Below are 16,200 nucleotides of genomic sequence, written 5' to 3'. Positions count from 1 at the left end.
CTAGTTGAGGTAAAATGCTCTTTTCTTTCTTGTTTGCCACTGTTATGTCCCTCATTTTTATTCCTTCTGATTAATATAGTGCATTGTTTGAGAGGAAAACGTCCAACTATGTAGTCTCCTTTTATCTAAATCCCTGGTTTCCTTATTGGTAATACCATCCATGTATACATTAGCAAAGCTTATGTTTCCCTTCCCGGTGACGTAGGAAATTGAGATCTTTAGGTTTAGGACCACAGTAAATATCTGGGAATAGTAAGGGTCCTAAGTACACAGAGGAGGAAACAGACACATAAAATACAGTACTTTTACTGTTCGGGCATTTATATAATCCCACTTCATGTTATGATCACTGCATATTTTAAAAGGTAATTTGGATAAAATATCTGATTTTCTTTTCAGGTACGGTGTCTAAGAGACTACGGAGAATTTGAAGTTGATGATGGTACCTCTGTGATACTAAGAAAAAACAGCCAGGTATTTATTGTCTTAAGAATGTATACTTTGAACTTCAATAAAAGTATTGAATGAAGAAAATGTTCGAATCAATAGTAAAATAATTACCTTGTGATGACAATTTATAGCACAGGCATTATGTTTAATATAGATCACCTTGTTTTGTACTTTTTGTAAATGTTAAGACTTACAAATATTGAATATACAATGGACTGCAAAAAGTGGGAAAATTCCATTCTGTGATTCCATTTATCTACCATGTGTTCTAAGCAATGTACTAGTAAAATTTTTATCTGTTAATTACAAACAGATATAATTTTTATGAGTATATTACTTTGGCTTTGTTTGTTGTTTTTTCATTCTCTTTTGTTTTGTTTTTTCTATAGCACCTATATCTTTAGTGACTTCTTTAAGCATTAAAGAGGGCCACATCCTAAGAACTCATAGTTCTTAGATTGGGGCTAGATTTAAATGGGAGCACAAAATCCATTCACATATCTGTGGTTTATATATGTCTCTGGTTCACTTTAGAAACAACATTATCATTTTATGATAACGAAAACTTTTCAAACCATCTTCCTGGGACATAAGGTAACGATAGTGTTATTCATTTAGCTAATGATACAGAATTTAAAACACGGTTGAGAAAAGCATATAGAAGTATAGGCTGGTTTCAGACATCAATTCATGCTCGAATTGTTGACTTATATAGATTAAATTCAAGTTTCTGAACAATTTATTAAAAAATCTTTTCTGGGGGGACTCATACAGCTCTTATTACAATTCATCCATACATACATTGTGTCAAGCACATTTGTACATTTGTTGCCATATAATTTTCAAAACATTTTCTTTCTACTTGAGCCCTTGGTATCAGCTCCTCATTTTCACCCTCCTTCCCCCACCCTCCCTCACGAACCCTTGATTATTTATAAATTATTATTATTTTGGCATATCTCACACTGTCCAACGTCTCCCTTCACCCACTTTTCTGTTGTCTGTCCCCCATGGAGGAGTTTATATGTAGATCTTTATAATCCCTTGCCCCTTTCTACCCTACCTTCCCTCCACCCTCCCGGTATCGCCACTCTCACTACTAGTCCTCAGAGGGTCATCTGTCCTGGATTGCCTCTGTTTCTAGTTCCTGTCTGTACCAGTGTACATCCTCTGGTCTACCCGTATTTGTAAGGTAGAATTGGGATCATGATAGTGGGAGGGAGGAAGCATTAAAGAACTAGAGGAAAGCTGTATGTTTTATCTTTACTATACTATACCCTGACTGGTTTGTCTCCTCCCCAAGGCCCTTCTGTAAGGGTATGTCCAGTTGCCTATAGATGGGTTTTGTGTCCCCATTTCGCACTCCCACTCATCACAGTGATAGGACTTTTTGTTTTTTGATGCCTGATACCTGATCCCATTGACACCTCGTGATCACACAGGCTGGGCTGGACACTATTTACACAAATAATTAGGGTTGATGTTGGAACAAAACTTTCAACAAAATTCATTCCAAAAGGTAGCAACATGCATACCTGACTAATACATGTCATAACAAAATAAGAAGAGCATTAAAGTAGTAAATATTTGGTATTCCTGGATCACCATTCATTAGGCACCCTGAAGGCCAGAGAGTCAAACCAAAGTCCAATAACTGCCAATTCCATAACTTGGGATAGCAGTCATCATCTTCTCACACTGATGAATTTCAGTCTTAAATCAAAGGGCTCCTGATGAGTTTGAATGAAAGCCCAGTTTACAAACTCCAGTGAATGTAGCTTCCACAAGGATTCTTTCTGGTGTGGCCTATGAAAGATATTGTGTGCCTCAAAAGAACAATATTAAGTCCACGAGTCTGTAGCACACACCCTGGATTACCAAGAGCTGGATAGAAAGTAGGTCCAAAAGGTCCAATTAAGTGGGCCTCTACTCAAGTACTCCCTCAACGCAAGAACACTTTGTTCTAGTCACCTGGCATTCTGTGATAACCTTCCCGCCAGAATTGCTGAAGACAAATGGGTGCATAAGCAAATGTAATGAAGAAAGGTGATGGTGTCCAGCAATGCAAAGATATAGCATCTGGGGTCTTACAGGCTTGAAGATGAACAAGTGACTCTCTCTAAGAAGCAACAAAGCCCACATGGAAGAAGCACACCAGCTTGTGTGATAAAGAGGTGTCGAAGGGATCAGGTATCTGGCATCAAAGACCCAGAACAAAAAGCCTTATTGATGTGATTGAGGGGGAGGGTGGACTGGAGACCCCAAACCCATTTGTAGACAGCTGTGAGAGTAGTGGTAACAAGAGGGGGCACTGATCACAATGTAACCCCTCCTTGGGCATGGGCAGTAGAAAAGAGGGTAAAGAGAGACCTCGGACAGTGTAAGACATGAAAAATTAATAACAATTTATGAATTATTAAGAGTTCGTGAAGAAGGGAAGAGGGAAAAATGAGGAGCCCATGCCAAGGGCTCAAGTAGAATGAAATTGTTTTGAAAATGATGATGGCAACAATGAACAAATGTGCTAGACACAATGGATGGATGCATAGATTGTGATAAGAGCTGTATGAGCCCCCAAGAAAATGATTTTGATCAGAATTGTGTTCTATCTATAGATTTATTGCTTTCAGTAATATTCACATTTTGATTTTTCTGTAGTTTCCTTTGTACAGGTCTTTTGTTTCTTTGGTTAAGTCTATTCCCAGGTATTCATCTTTTGTATGGATATTATAAATGATATTGTTTTCTCTTTTTTAATTTTTTTTCTTGATGTTTTTATTTTGGAGCTCTTCAATAGCATATTAAAATTGATTTCTGCTTATTAATCTTGTATGCCATTACTTTAACAGATTCGTTAGTACTTTCCAACAATCTTTCTGTGGAGTCCTTGGGGCTCTCACTATGTAAAATCATACTATCTGCAAATAGTGACAGCTTGACCTATTTTTTGCCCAATTATATTCCTTTTATTTTAAAATTTTTTTGCTGTCTGTCTGGCTAAGATGTTTATTGTAGTACAATGTTGAATAAGAATATTGATGAGGGACACTCTTATCTACTTCCTGTTTTCATTTTTTCTAAATGATCGTGATCAGGTTTTGAGGATTATGCTCATTTCATAGAATGCGTGTGGGAGTTTGCTGTCAGTTTCTATATTTTGGAATAGTCTGCACAGAATTAGTTATGGCTCTTCCCTGAATACTTGCTAGCATTCTCCTGTGAAGGCAACATACATACTTCTTTAGACTCTTTCTTGGTTGGAAGTCTCTTGGTGACCTCTAATTCTTCTTTTGCTCTACATGTATCTTTTTATTTCATTTGGATCTTTTGTGATGGCACCCTTTTCATCTCAAATTCTAGATATTTGCATCTTTCTTTTCCTTTGTTAAGTTTTCTAGCAGTTTGTCGATTTTGTTAATCTTTTCATAACCAACTTTTTGTCTTGTTGATTTCCCCCCCATTTTTCAGTTCATTTATTTCTGCTTCAATTTTTATTAGTTCTTTCCCTTTATTGTTGAAGGACTTATGTGGTTTCCCTCTTTCTACTTCTTGGAAGTGTTTTATTAGTATTGGTTTTGGATTTCTCTCATATTTCGTGTGTGTATTGATTGCTATAAATTGACTTCAGATAACTGCATTTGTTGTATCCGAGTTTTTGGTATGATGTGTTACAGGTTTGCTTGTTTTAAGGAGTTTCTTAATTTCTCGTTTTCGTTTACTCTAGTGTCCAGTCATTTTGAAATGGTATGTTGTTCAGTCTCCATGTGTTTGTCTTTTTGTTCCTTTTCTTTCTGTTGTTGATTTCCAGTTTTATAACATTGTGACCTGAGAAAATGAATTGTTGAATTCAAAATTCCTTTATTTTTTCCTCCTCAGGAAATAACCTTTATTTCTCCCTTGTATTTGAGGGATATTTTTGTTCAGTATAATATTCTTGGCTGGCTTCCTTCCGCCCCACCCCCCCTTCCACCCGTCACAATTGTATATATGTCATTCCATTGTCTTCTTGCCTGCAGGTCTTTTGCTGAGAAGTCTGAATTTATCCTTATCAACTTTCCTTTGTAGATGACTTTTCCTTTTTCTCTAGCTGCCCTCAGATTCTCTCCTTTTCTTTATGTCTTGATGTTTTCTCTTTGGTTGTCCATTCTTCTCAGCTTGTTGAATAGTGTGTTGAAATTTTCTTCCATGGTTTCTTGTACTATTCTCTGTAGATTTTTTTTTTGGTGGTGTTCTTTTCCCAGCATTTCTTTTCTTTTTTCTTTTCTTAGATGGGTTCTTATGATAGTGTCCTACAGGATTTATTTGGATGCTTCCGGGGTTTTTTGTTGATTGCTTCTCTTGTCTACTGTCGTGAGGGTAATTGTCTTCAAGCTCATTTATTTTATTTTCCTTTTCCATTTTATTCCTCTAGCCTTTTACTATGTTGCCTAATTCAGTTATCTCATTGCTTGTCTTCTAGAATCCTTTGGTTTAAGGATTTTAGTTTCTCAGTTTCTTCTGTTTTTCTCATGAACATTCCCCAGATCTCTTGACCTAAGCATCATTCTTCTGAATTCTGTTACTGGTGGTTCACAATCACATCTTCAGACTATTCCATTGGTTTGAGTGCTACTTGGTTGTTCATGTTTGTTTTTCTTGAATTTGGAAGCTTTCTGTGCTTGACTGCTGTTTCTTCAGCATTGTGGTATGTGAGCTGCTGGTCATACAGAGGTAGAGTTTGTCTAGTGACACAGGTGAGTTCTAATAGGAGCTGGAAAACATACAGTGGTGAAATGAAAAGGAGGGGAAAGGTGCCTAAGTGGGGATAGTGGCTGGGAAAAATAGAATAAAATGAAAGTAATGATAAGAATAAAGTAATGATAGTAATAAGTGACTGTGAATAAGCCAACAGACTTGCAAAAATAATGGGAAAATATTTTCAGAGGGGTAATCACAATAAGGAGCTCTGGTCATATAATGGTTATGTATTGAGTTGTAATCCGAAAGGTCAACATTTTAAAACCACCAGCTGCTCCGCCAAAAAAAAGGAGACTTTCTATTCCCATAATCAGTTACAGTCTCAGAAACTCACCGGACAGTTTTACCCTGTCCTATAGGATCACTGTGAGTTGACACTTGCGGGCAGAGAGTTAATCTCAATTAATAGGTTTCATGGAAAGATATTTAACGAGAGAACAGCAAGAAAATAGAAAGATAATTGATAGAAGTACAAGGATCAAAAAAAAAAAAAGACTTGGGTTGGTTGTGGGTACCAGATTCTGCTATTGTGGCAATGTGAATGAATGTGAGCATATCTGTGCACTTAGGAGGTCCTGGAAAGCCCATGCTAGAGTGGGTATGCTGGGATACACAGACCTGTCTCTTCCTGGGAGGAATGTGGATTCTCAGGAGGGTGGAGTCACTCCAGAAGAGGAAGTAGGAGATCAAAAAAGAGAGAGAGAGAGTATTAAAATAGAACAAAAGTACAAAATCCAAAAATATATATAATAAAGCTACCTTGTGGGTGGGGATTCCTGCTCTTTTAGTAGTCTGTGTGTACATGTATGCGGTATCACGGCGCTGGCACACGGGATGGAATGCCTTGTAGAACAAAGCAGGAAAAGAGGAGGAAGATGGGGAAATGGTACAAAGCGTACCTTGGGTACTGAGCATGTGTGTACCAAGCTGCCCAAGTGATCTGCTAGCTATCTGTGTCCCTAGAGGCCAGGGAGGTAGAGGGTTGGCTGGCTGACTGTCTTTTCTCAGGGGCCACGAAGAATCACGATGCTTGTAGAAGCAACTCATGTTGCTGCTCATCCGTAAAGGGGAGTCTGTCAGCAGGCCTTGCTGCTTTCCACTTTGAGAAACTTGGGTCAACTTGGCTTTTAAGTTGAATTTCTTGCTACCAGGAAGTGCAGAATCTCTCTCATAGTGGAAACTCTTTGGTAGTTGCTGAGCACATCTTCCCGGGCTTGTTATATGGTGGCCATCTTACCCCATTTTCTGTCTTTTTCTACTTGAGGTATTATAGTAGTATAGATGTATTTTTTTCTCACAACAACAACCTTACATTATTTATTGTTAAACTTGATTAGGTAGCAAAAAAACAAGGAATAAACCAGATTATTTGCCGATTGAAGTTCAATTCATCAGATGGGGACAAAAATCTTAATTCATGATTTGAGCCTGGGAAAATGCGGCCATGCGTGCCATCCTTCAGGGGGCTCCTTACAGACCCAGCTTGGTTCTTCTCCAATGTCTTCTCTTGGAGTTGTACCTGATTTTATTACCGGTTTTCATTCGAATCCATTGGGGAATGGGCAGATTCTGCTTCTGTTTCTTGGCCAGGATTCTCTTGATCCTGAAAGTCTTATGAGATGACATGGTGAAGTCGGAGCACCACCACACTCGGGGTGGCAGAGAGACGGAGAGGTAGATGTATTTTTTAATATCATTTTACTAGGGGCTCTTACACCTCTTATAGCAATCCATATATCAATTGTATCAAGCACATTTGTACATATGTTGTCACCATTATTTTCAAAACATTTTCTAATTGAGGCCTTGGTATCAGCTCCTGTTTTATTTCCCTCCTTCCCTCCCTCACCCTCATGACTCCTTGGTAAATTATAAATTATTATTATTTTCATATTTTACACTGTCTGCAGTCTCCCTTTACTCTGTTGCTTGTCCCCTGCAGGTGGGGAGTGGCTTATATGTCGATCATTGTGACTGGTTTTCCTTTTCTCCCTTTCCTCTCCCATCTTCCCCTTCCCCTCATGGTATTGCTACTCCCATTACTGTTCCTGAGGGATTTATCTGTCCTGGATTCCGTGTACCAAGAGCTATGATATGTACTAGGGTACATGTTCCTGTCAAGCCAGATTTGTAAGCTAGAACTGGGGTCAGGATAGTGGGGTGCCAAGGTCAATTAAAGAGCTAGAGTAGTGTGTATTTTGTTGGTGCTAAACTTCACCCTGACTGACTTGACCCTTCTGTGAGGAGATGTCCAATTGTTTACAAATGGGCCTTGGGTCTCCACTCCAACCCCCCCCCCCAATTCATATCTATATGATGGTTTGTTTTGGGTCATCTGATACCTGATCCTGTTGACACCTTGTGATCACACAGGCTGTGTGCTTCTTTCATGTGGGTTTTATTGCTTCCCTGCTAGATGGCCGCTTGTTTAACTTCAAGCCTTTAAGACCCCAAACACTGTATCTTTTCATAGCTAGGCACCATCAGCTTTCTTCACCACATTTGCTAATACACCCATTTGACTTTAGCTATCATGTCAGGAAGGTGAGCATCACAGAATGCCAGGTTATTAGAAGGAAGTGTTCTTGCGTTGCGGGAGGACTTGAATAGAGAACCAATATTCATCTGCAACCTTGATATTAAACATAAATATATGAACATAGACCCATATCCCTATCATTATATAAGTATATTTTTATATATGTGTGTATATTTACACCTCTATAAATGTCTTTTGCCTCCAACAAACGATCCTTGAACTAACTACAAGTTTTCTTTCTTGATGTGTTTTGTTTTGTTCTTTGTCAGTGATTTGTTGTTGTTTTGTTGTCTGGTTGTATACTGTTGCTTTGTTTTCCTCTGTCTTATTTTCGTGCATGTTATTGTCTCCACAGGTCTGTCTAAATAAGACAGGCTGGATGAACTATCTGGAGGAAAAACAATGGACCGACAGTTCCGAGGGGGGCTTGGGATAGGGGAAGTGGGGGGGTAAGGAAGTGGTGTTAACAAACCCAGGGACAAGGGAACAACATGGGACCCAAAATGGTAGTGAGGAGGGAGTGGCAGGCCTGGTAGGGAATGATCAAGGGTAAGGTTACATAAAGAAGAGGTATAGCTGTAACCCAGGTGGGGATGGAGCTTGGTAGTAGGGCAGGAGGAAAGTCAAGGGAGATGGAGGAAAGAGCTAGGAGTCAAAGGGCATTTATAGAGGTCTAGACAAAGACATGTACATGCAAATATATATATGAGGATGGGGAAATAGATCTATGTTTCTGTATTTATAGGTTTAGTTTTAAGGTGGCAGAAGGACCTTGGACCTCTACTCAAGCACTCCCTCAATGCATGAATACTTTCTTTTATTAAGTTGGCACTCTACGATGCTCACCCTCCCTACACAACTGCTGAAGCCAAAGTGCGTGAACAAGTAAATGTAGTGAAGAAAGCTGATGGTGCCCGGCTATCAAACGAGATAGTGTCTGGGGTCTTAAAGGCTTGAAGATAAACAAGCGGCCATCTAACTCAGAAGGCACAAAGCCCACATGGAAGAACACACCAGCCTGTGTGATCGCGTGGTCCTGAAGGGATCAGTTATCAGGTATCAAAGAACAAAAAAAATCATATCATTGGGTGCACACCTCCATGATACGATCACCAATGACAAACGGGTGCATAAGCAAATGTGGCGAAGAAAGCTGATGGTACCCGGCCATCAAAAGAGATAGTGTCTGGGGTCTTAAAGGCTTGAAGGTGAACAAGCGGCCATCTAGCTCAGAAGCAATAAAGCCCACATGGAAGAAGCACACCAGCCTGTGCAATCACGAGGTGCCAAAGGCATCATGCAAAATATATATATATATATATATATATATATACCATAGTGAATGAAGGGGGAAGTGCAGAGTGGAGACCCAGAGCCCATTTGTCAACCACTGGAGATCCCCTCATAGAGGGGTTTAGGAGAGGAGATGGGTCAGTCAGGGTGCGATGTAGTACCGATGAAGAACACAGCTTTCCCCCAGATCCTGGATACTTCCTTCCCCCAACTACCATGATCTGAATTCTACCTTGCAGGACTCGATAGGGCAGAGGTTGTATGTACACTGGTGCATATGGGAGCTGGAGACACAGGGAATCCAGGGTGGATGATACCTTCAGGACCAGGGGTCTGAGGGGTGATACTAGGAGAGTGAGGGTGAGTGGGTTGGAAAGGGGGAACCGATTACAAGGATCCACATGTGACCTCCTCCCTGGGAGATGGACGGCAGAGAAAGGGAGGAAGGGAGCCTCCGGATAGGGAAAGATATGACAAAATAACAATCTATAAATTATCAAAGGCTCATGAGGGAGGGGGGACCGGGGAGGGAGGGGGAAAAAAAGAGGACCTGATGCAAAAGGCTTAAGTGGAGAGCAAATGCTTTGAAAATGATTAGGGCAAAGAAAGTAGGGGTGTGCTTTATACAATTTATGTATGTATTTGTATGGATTGCGATAAGAGTTGTATGAGCCCCTAATAAAATGTAAAAAAAAATGTCTTTTGCCTCCTTTCCTCCTCTATTTCCCTTTACTTTCCTCCTGTCCCACTATCATGTTTGACCTTCATTTGGCTCTCAGTAATTCCTCTTTCAGCTACATTGTACTTGATCTAACCCCACCAGGCATTCTACACCTTCCTCTCCATCAATTTTAGATCTCTTGTTGTTCCCTGTCCGTGGGTCTGTTGGCTCCCCTCCCCCTTCCCTAGCTCTCCCTTTCTCTTATCCCCTGGAACCGTCGGTCCCATTTTCTTCTCAGGATTGTAGGATTTGAATTTTTCTAATATGGTTATAAAGTTCTTTCCTGTTGTTTTGTTTATATAGTGGATAACATTGATTGTTTTTCTAATATGTAACCATCATTGCACCCTTGTTATGAATTCATGTTGGTCATGATGATTTACTTTACTGAGATATTTATTGTTGGCTTTATTAGGTAGGGTTTTGTTGAGATATTTTTACATTTATGTTCATAAGGGATATTGCTGTATTATTTTCTTTCCTGGCTATGTTTCTGTCTGATTTGGGTATAATGATTTTACAAGTTTCATAAAATGAATTTGGGGACTTTCCATTTTTATTATGTCCTACAATGGTTTGAATAAAATTGGTGTCAACTCTTCTTTGAATGTATTGGGAGTTTTTAATTGCATGACTCGTTTCTCTTTTCAATATGTATGTTTACTTTTCCTGCTTCAGTGTGTTCGTGTATGATAGATGGTGGTGTTGTTGCTGTTATTGGAAGGTGCTGTGGAGTTATTCCAACTCAGTGTTCCTATGGACAATAGAGCAAAACCCTGCCCCATACTGTGCAGTCCTCACTATTGTTCTTATCTTTGAGCCCAGTGATGCAGCTACTGTGTCAATCCATCTTGTTGAAGGTTTTCCTCGGTTCTAAAACCCGGTACTTTTATCATGCGTGGGACACGTCTCCAAGGTCTGTCTCCCTGGACAAAATGTCCAAAGTACATTAAACCAAGTCTCGTCATTTTCTGCTACAGAGCCTTCTGGATGCACTTTTTCTAAGACAATTTTTGTTTTCAGTTCCTCTTTTTAAGTAACTTATTTTTCCTCAATTGCTGTCAGGATTCCTGTCATTTGTAACTTTCATCATGATATGTCATGATTATTTTATTTCAGTCAGCCCTGCTTTTGGTTTGTTTAGCTTCATGAGTACATTTTTTACCATGTCATGATATATTAAGGAAGTTTCCTTCTCTCTGCTCTTTTGATTGTTTTGTTTGTTTCTTCCTGTTTTTTTGTCCAATCACACATAATGTACTTGATGTTGTCCCACAGAATTCTGTGATTTTCTCTAGATTTTCTTGTCTATTTTAAAAATTATTCCTTTACCAAATTAGGTTGAGAGATTTTCTTTAATCTCACTGATGAACTCTCTCTGATTCAATTCTAGTCCATTTGCTCTTTTTTAAAATTAAAAGATCATACTACTGGGGACTCAGTTTATTGTGCCAACCTGGCCGATAAACACATGTGGGGTTAATTGAAGGGCAGAGGGATAAATGGCTCAGTGAGCCTCACCTTTCTAGTTCTCGGGTCTCTTGCTTTGTGGTCACACCAGGGTGCAACTGCTTTCGCAGTTCCCTGCTTCAGCTTGCAAGACAGACTTCCTGCAAGACATCCCCAGGGAGAAGCCACATGAACGTACCCTGATGCAGCCCTGGGTGCTGGAGCACCCACGTGGAGACCCCTGCCAGCGCTGAGATGCTTACATATTCATTGACTCAGCTTTCCTCTGCAGTCGACATCATTGTGTCTGTTTTGTGAGATGGAGCAGGACTTTGTGGACTGTTATTGGACTAATGGGTTAATGTTGGACTTGTGGGCTTGGGCAGCACTGGGTTGGGATATTTTCTTGATGCGCACTTAACCTTTACATACAACTCTCTCTTATACACAAGTTGCTGTAGATTTACTTCTCCAAAGTACCTAGACTAATAAAGGGGCTCTTAGAGCTCTTATAACAATCAATACATCAATTGTATCAAGCATATTTGTACATATGTTGCCAAGATTATTTTCTAAACATTTACTTTCTATTTGAGCCCTTATTATTAGACCCCAGGGACTCTCAAGGGGCAGGATTGTACTAGGAGGCCAAGAGGTGCAGTCCTTATGCCCTTGTGATGATACTGGCCTTGCTGTGCCCCAGGGTCAGTTAGCCCCTAGGGCAAGGCAGGGCATGAAGTGAGACCAGTGTTAAGAGCTCCCCTGGTGTAGGCAGTCCCCAAAGGAGAGAGGGCCACCGTTGATCTCAAACCCTAGCGAGGTGATCTCCTGGCTGTCTTTTCAGGCAAGTGGGGGAGATATGTCAGTTACGTGGGCGCTGACAGAAAATGAACCAGCCATGTGATGGACATGGGGCTTAGAGGAGCCAGCAGAGAGCAGGCTGCCACGGTCAGGCCTTATCAGGGGTTTAGAGGCCAGGGTCAAAATATCAGTCCCTCTTTTTCCCCTCCCTCCCCACCCCACCTTGACCCCTTGATAAATTATAAATTATTATTATTTTCATATCTTAACCAACCACTCTCTCCCATCACCCTTGGTTTCTGTTGATCGTCCCCCTGGGGTGGGGGTGTGGTTATGTGTCAATCATTGGAGTCACCTTTCTCCTGCCCTCCTGGTATCACTACTTCCATTGTTATTCCTTATCTGTATCTGTGTACATGTTCTGGTCTAGCGCGCAGTGAAAGGCAGGACTGGAGTCATGGTAGTGGGGGGTGAGGAACCTCAAGGAACCAGAGGAATATTGTATATTTCATTGGTGTTATACTGCATCCTAGTTGACTCATCCCTTGTGACCCTTTTGCAAGGAGATGTTCCATTATCTACAAATGGATTTGGGGTGTGTGTGTGTGTGTGTTTTCAGTCTTCTGATGCCTGTTACCTGATCCCATCTCATGATCACACAGGCTGGTGTGCTTCTTCCATGTGGGTTTGTTTATCAGCTAGACAGCTGCTTGTTTAACCTCAAGCCTTTCAGATCCCAGATGCTATATCTTTTGCTAGAAGAGGTACCATCAGCTTTCTTTTTTTTTTTTTAATATTAGCATGGTGTGTTTTATTTTTGCAGTACTTTCACATATCCTGCTCCAATTAGTGATACTTATTTTCCCCAGAGATAAAGAAAACAAGGGAATGGGTTATTAAGCTAAACTGAAATAAGGTATGAATAGCAAACTAGTAAATGTACAAGTAATTTTCTCACATAACACGTGATCACTAGAGTATGAATAGCAGCTTCTCCAACTCTGACACCAAGCGATTACATTTAATGCGATGGAAAGTTAATGTCCAAGCCTGGGTGAGCAGCATCTGACACTTGTCAGAGCCAGTCTTAGTTTTCTGTTGTTGTTGTGGTCGGGTGCTGTCGAACCAGCTCCACCTCACAGTGACCCTCTAGACAAGAGAGCACACCCCATCCAGTCCTGAACCATCCCCAGTATCGCTCTATTTTTGCATCATTGTTGCAGGCAATCCATCAGCTTTCTTTACCACATTTGCTTGTGCACCCATTTTGTCTTCACCGATCATGCCAGGAGGGTGAGCATCACAACATGCCAGGTTCTTAGAACAAAGTATTCTTGTATTGAAGGCAGGCCCTGAGCAGAGACCTAACGTCCATCTACTACATCAATGTCTTGCCATATATGATGTACATAGACCAATACCTCTATTTTTATGAATTAATGTATTTACATAGGTACACACTTATGCTTATACCTCTATCTATAGCTTTGCTTCCTAGATCTTTCCTGTTTCTTTTTACCTTTCTTCTACCTCACCATCACACTCACCCTTCTTCCACCTTAGTAGTTCTTCTCAGCTAAATTGCTGTTACCCCAACACCACCAGGATCTCTATGTCCTCCTCATTGTTGATTTTAATTCCTTAGTTATTCCCCTGTCTTTGGCGTTGTTTGCTTACCACTCCCTTCCCCTGCCTCCTTCTACTCGCAAAGTCCTTTGCTCTTCTAATGCGTTATCTGTTTCTCTCATCTTAGTATTAATCTTCTGAATTTCTCTTTGCTGTGGTGTACGGTTTCTAGTTTCAATTGATGTGTTATTTTAGTGCTTTCCTGAATTACTCTAGTGTGTGTGTGTGTGTTCAATTTTTCTTTAGCTTCGCAATCTTTCCTTTCTCCCGGTTCATTGATAGTATAAAAGTATAATTTTTAATAGTTTATCAGGTAATTTCAATGCCTTTTCTTCCTGAAAAAAGGTCTTCTAGCTCTATATTGGTCATGTGCTTCAGCTGTTCTGTCTTGTTTCTTCATATAAACTTAAATTGTCTTTGCCACTGAGATGTTGTAGTATTAGTGTTTTTGTGTTTAATTGATCTTAGTATCTTGAGACTGCAGACACTCCACCTATCTACTGGTTGTTGTAAAGGATAATTTGAGAATGTGTGTAGTACTGTTTGTTGTTATTATAGCACAGTTAGCAATGGTTTGTTTGGTGGTCTCACTTACGTAAAGATGATCAGGTGGTACAGGAGTATGTAGTGTCTGTCACTGTATAGGTATGACTACAGTCATAGAGGTGGCTAGGCCTGCGATTGCTGTCCACTGTCAGGTAGAACAGGAAGGGACAAAAAAAATTGCCAACGAAGAAATAATTTTTGAAAAAGAAACCAGCAAGAGACAGCGGACAAACAAGAGCAAGTGAAAGGAATTTAATAACTAGAAGTGTGTGTGTGTGTGTGTGTGTGTGTGTGTGTGTGTGTGTGTCAAAATCCAAGGTAGAGAAAAATAAAAGAGAAGCTAATCAAAACATAAAAAAGGAAAGGAAGGGAACTGGAAAAGTAAATTAAAATGGAAAGAATAGAAGTAGAAGCAGAAATAAAGAAGAAAGCAGAGTGCAGAAGTGATTAAAATAAATAAAAGGAAGTGAAGGAAAAGGAAAAACAAAGAGAAAACTTGGGGTGAGGACCTTTTTGTATAGGTCACAGCCTCTAGGGGGTTGAATATTGATTCCAGATGGAGCTTGGCAGGCCTATCTGTTTTCTGTGGTCCACGCACCTGATCCAGTAGGGCGTTTTTACAGCTTAGGTGATAGCTGAGGGGATTCTTTCTGGTAGAGAAGCAGCTGGGTCAGAATGGCTAATCATGGGGGAACTTTCCACGTGTCCAAGAGCAGCGAGGGATCCAGCATTGTATTTTTTGCTAGTGCTTTGAGGAGAATCTCAAGCATTTCTGGGCATGGGGGTGATAATCCATCTCTAGGCATGGGGATGTTAAACCATGAGGGCATAGCTTTGTCTTCAAGCAGAAATGGACTTACAAGGATATCTCTGTCTGGTGTATGGGTGAAGGTAGGGGTTGGCAATTGTGATATCAGGAGGGTGTGGGAAACAAGTGAGGATCCTTTCTTAGTGCCAGCTACCAATGTGCCAGGCTTCTGTCTGGATGGAATGCGTCAGGCTAGCTGACAATTCACCTGTCTGTTCTTGCACCACTTTTGTTTCCCTTCATCTTCTAGTTAGTTTTTAGTCCACTTTTCTATAATTTCTTCTGAAGCTCAAGGTTCCAAGATTACCTAGTTTTACTTGATCTCTTGTATCTTTGTTGTAAGTTGTCTGTATAGTTATTCATTATACCTGATGTCCTTAATTCATAAGGTGAGCATCACGGCATGCCAGTTCAATAGAACAAAGTGTTCTTGCAATTGAGGGAGAAAAGAAGTGGAGGTCCAATGTCCATCTGCTACCTTAATTCTAAACCTATCAATATTAACAAGGGTTTAGGAGGGAGGGGGTAGGGAGGGAGATAGAAAAACGAGGAGCTGATACCAAGGGCTCAATTAGAAAGGAAATGTGTTGAGAATGATGAGGTCAACAAATGCACAAATGTCCTAAACACAATGGAATGATGTATTGATTGTGATAAGGGTTGTACAAGCCCCCAATAAAATGATATAAAAAAAAAGGGGGGCGACTGATTACAAGGATTTACATATAACCCCCTCCATGGAGTTGCACAACAGAAAAGTGGATGAAGGGAGATGTGGGCACTGTAAGACATGACAAAATAATTGATAAATGATCAAGGTTCCATGAAGCAGGGGAAAAAGTGAGGAGCTGATATAAAGGGAGTAAGGAGAAAGCAAATGTTTTGAGAATGATATCAAAAATGTACAAATGAGCGTGACACAATGTATGTACATATGGATAGTTATATGAGCCCTCAATAGAATGATTTTTATTTTTAAAAAAGGGAAAAGAGGAAGTTTCGGGGGGTGTGGGTGGTACATCTATTCCAAGCTATGCTGCTCCCTAAACTATGTGCTCAGATTAGTATTGGAAAATTCGTCTCACCTCATGGATAAAGTCAAATGGAACCCCAAGGACTCTTTCCGGAGGGCCGCGTTCCACCGGAAGAAGGCACCGGTCACCGCCTACCCACTTCCGGTCATATTTCTCTACCGCGTATGGAATTGTCCCTTTGCAACCACCGTAGCCA

The sequence above is a fragment of the Tenrec ecaudatus genome, unplaced genomic scaffold (genome assembly GCF_050624435.1).
Source record: "Tenrec ecaudatus isolate mTenEca1 unplaced genomic scaffold, mTenEca1.hap1 Scaffold_1219, whole genome shotgun sequence".
In the NCBI taxonomy this organism is placed as follows: Eukaryota; Metazoa; Chordata; class Mammalia; order Afrosoricida; family Tenrecidae; genus Tenrec; species Tenrec ecaudatus.
Note: the sequence above shows the minus strand (reverse complement) of the source record.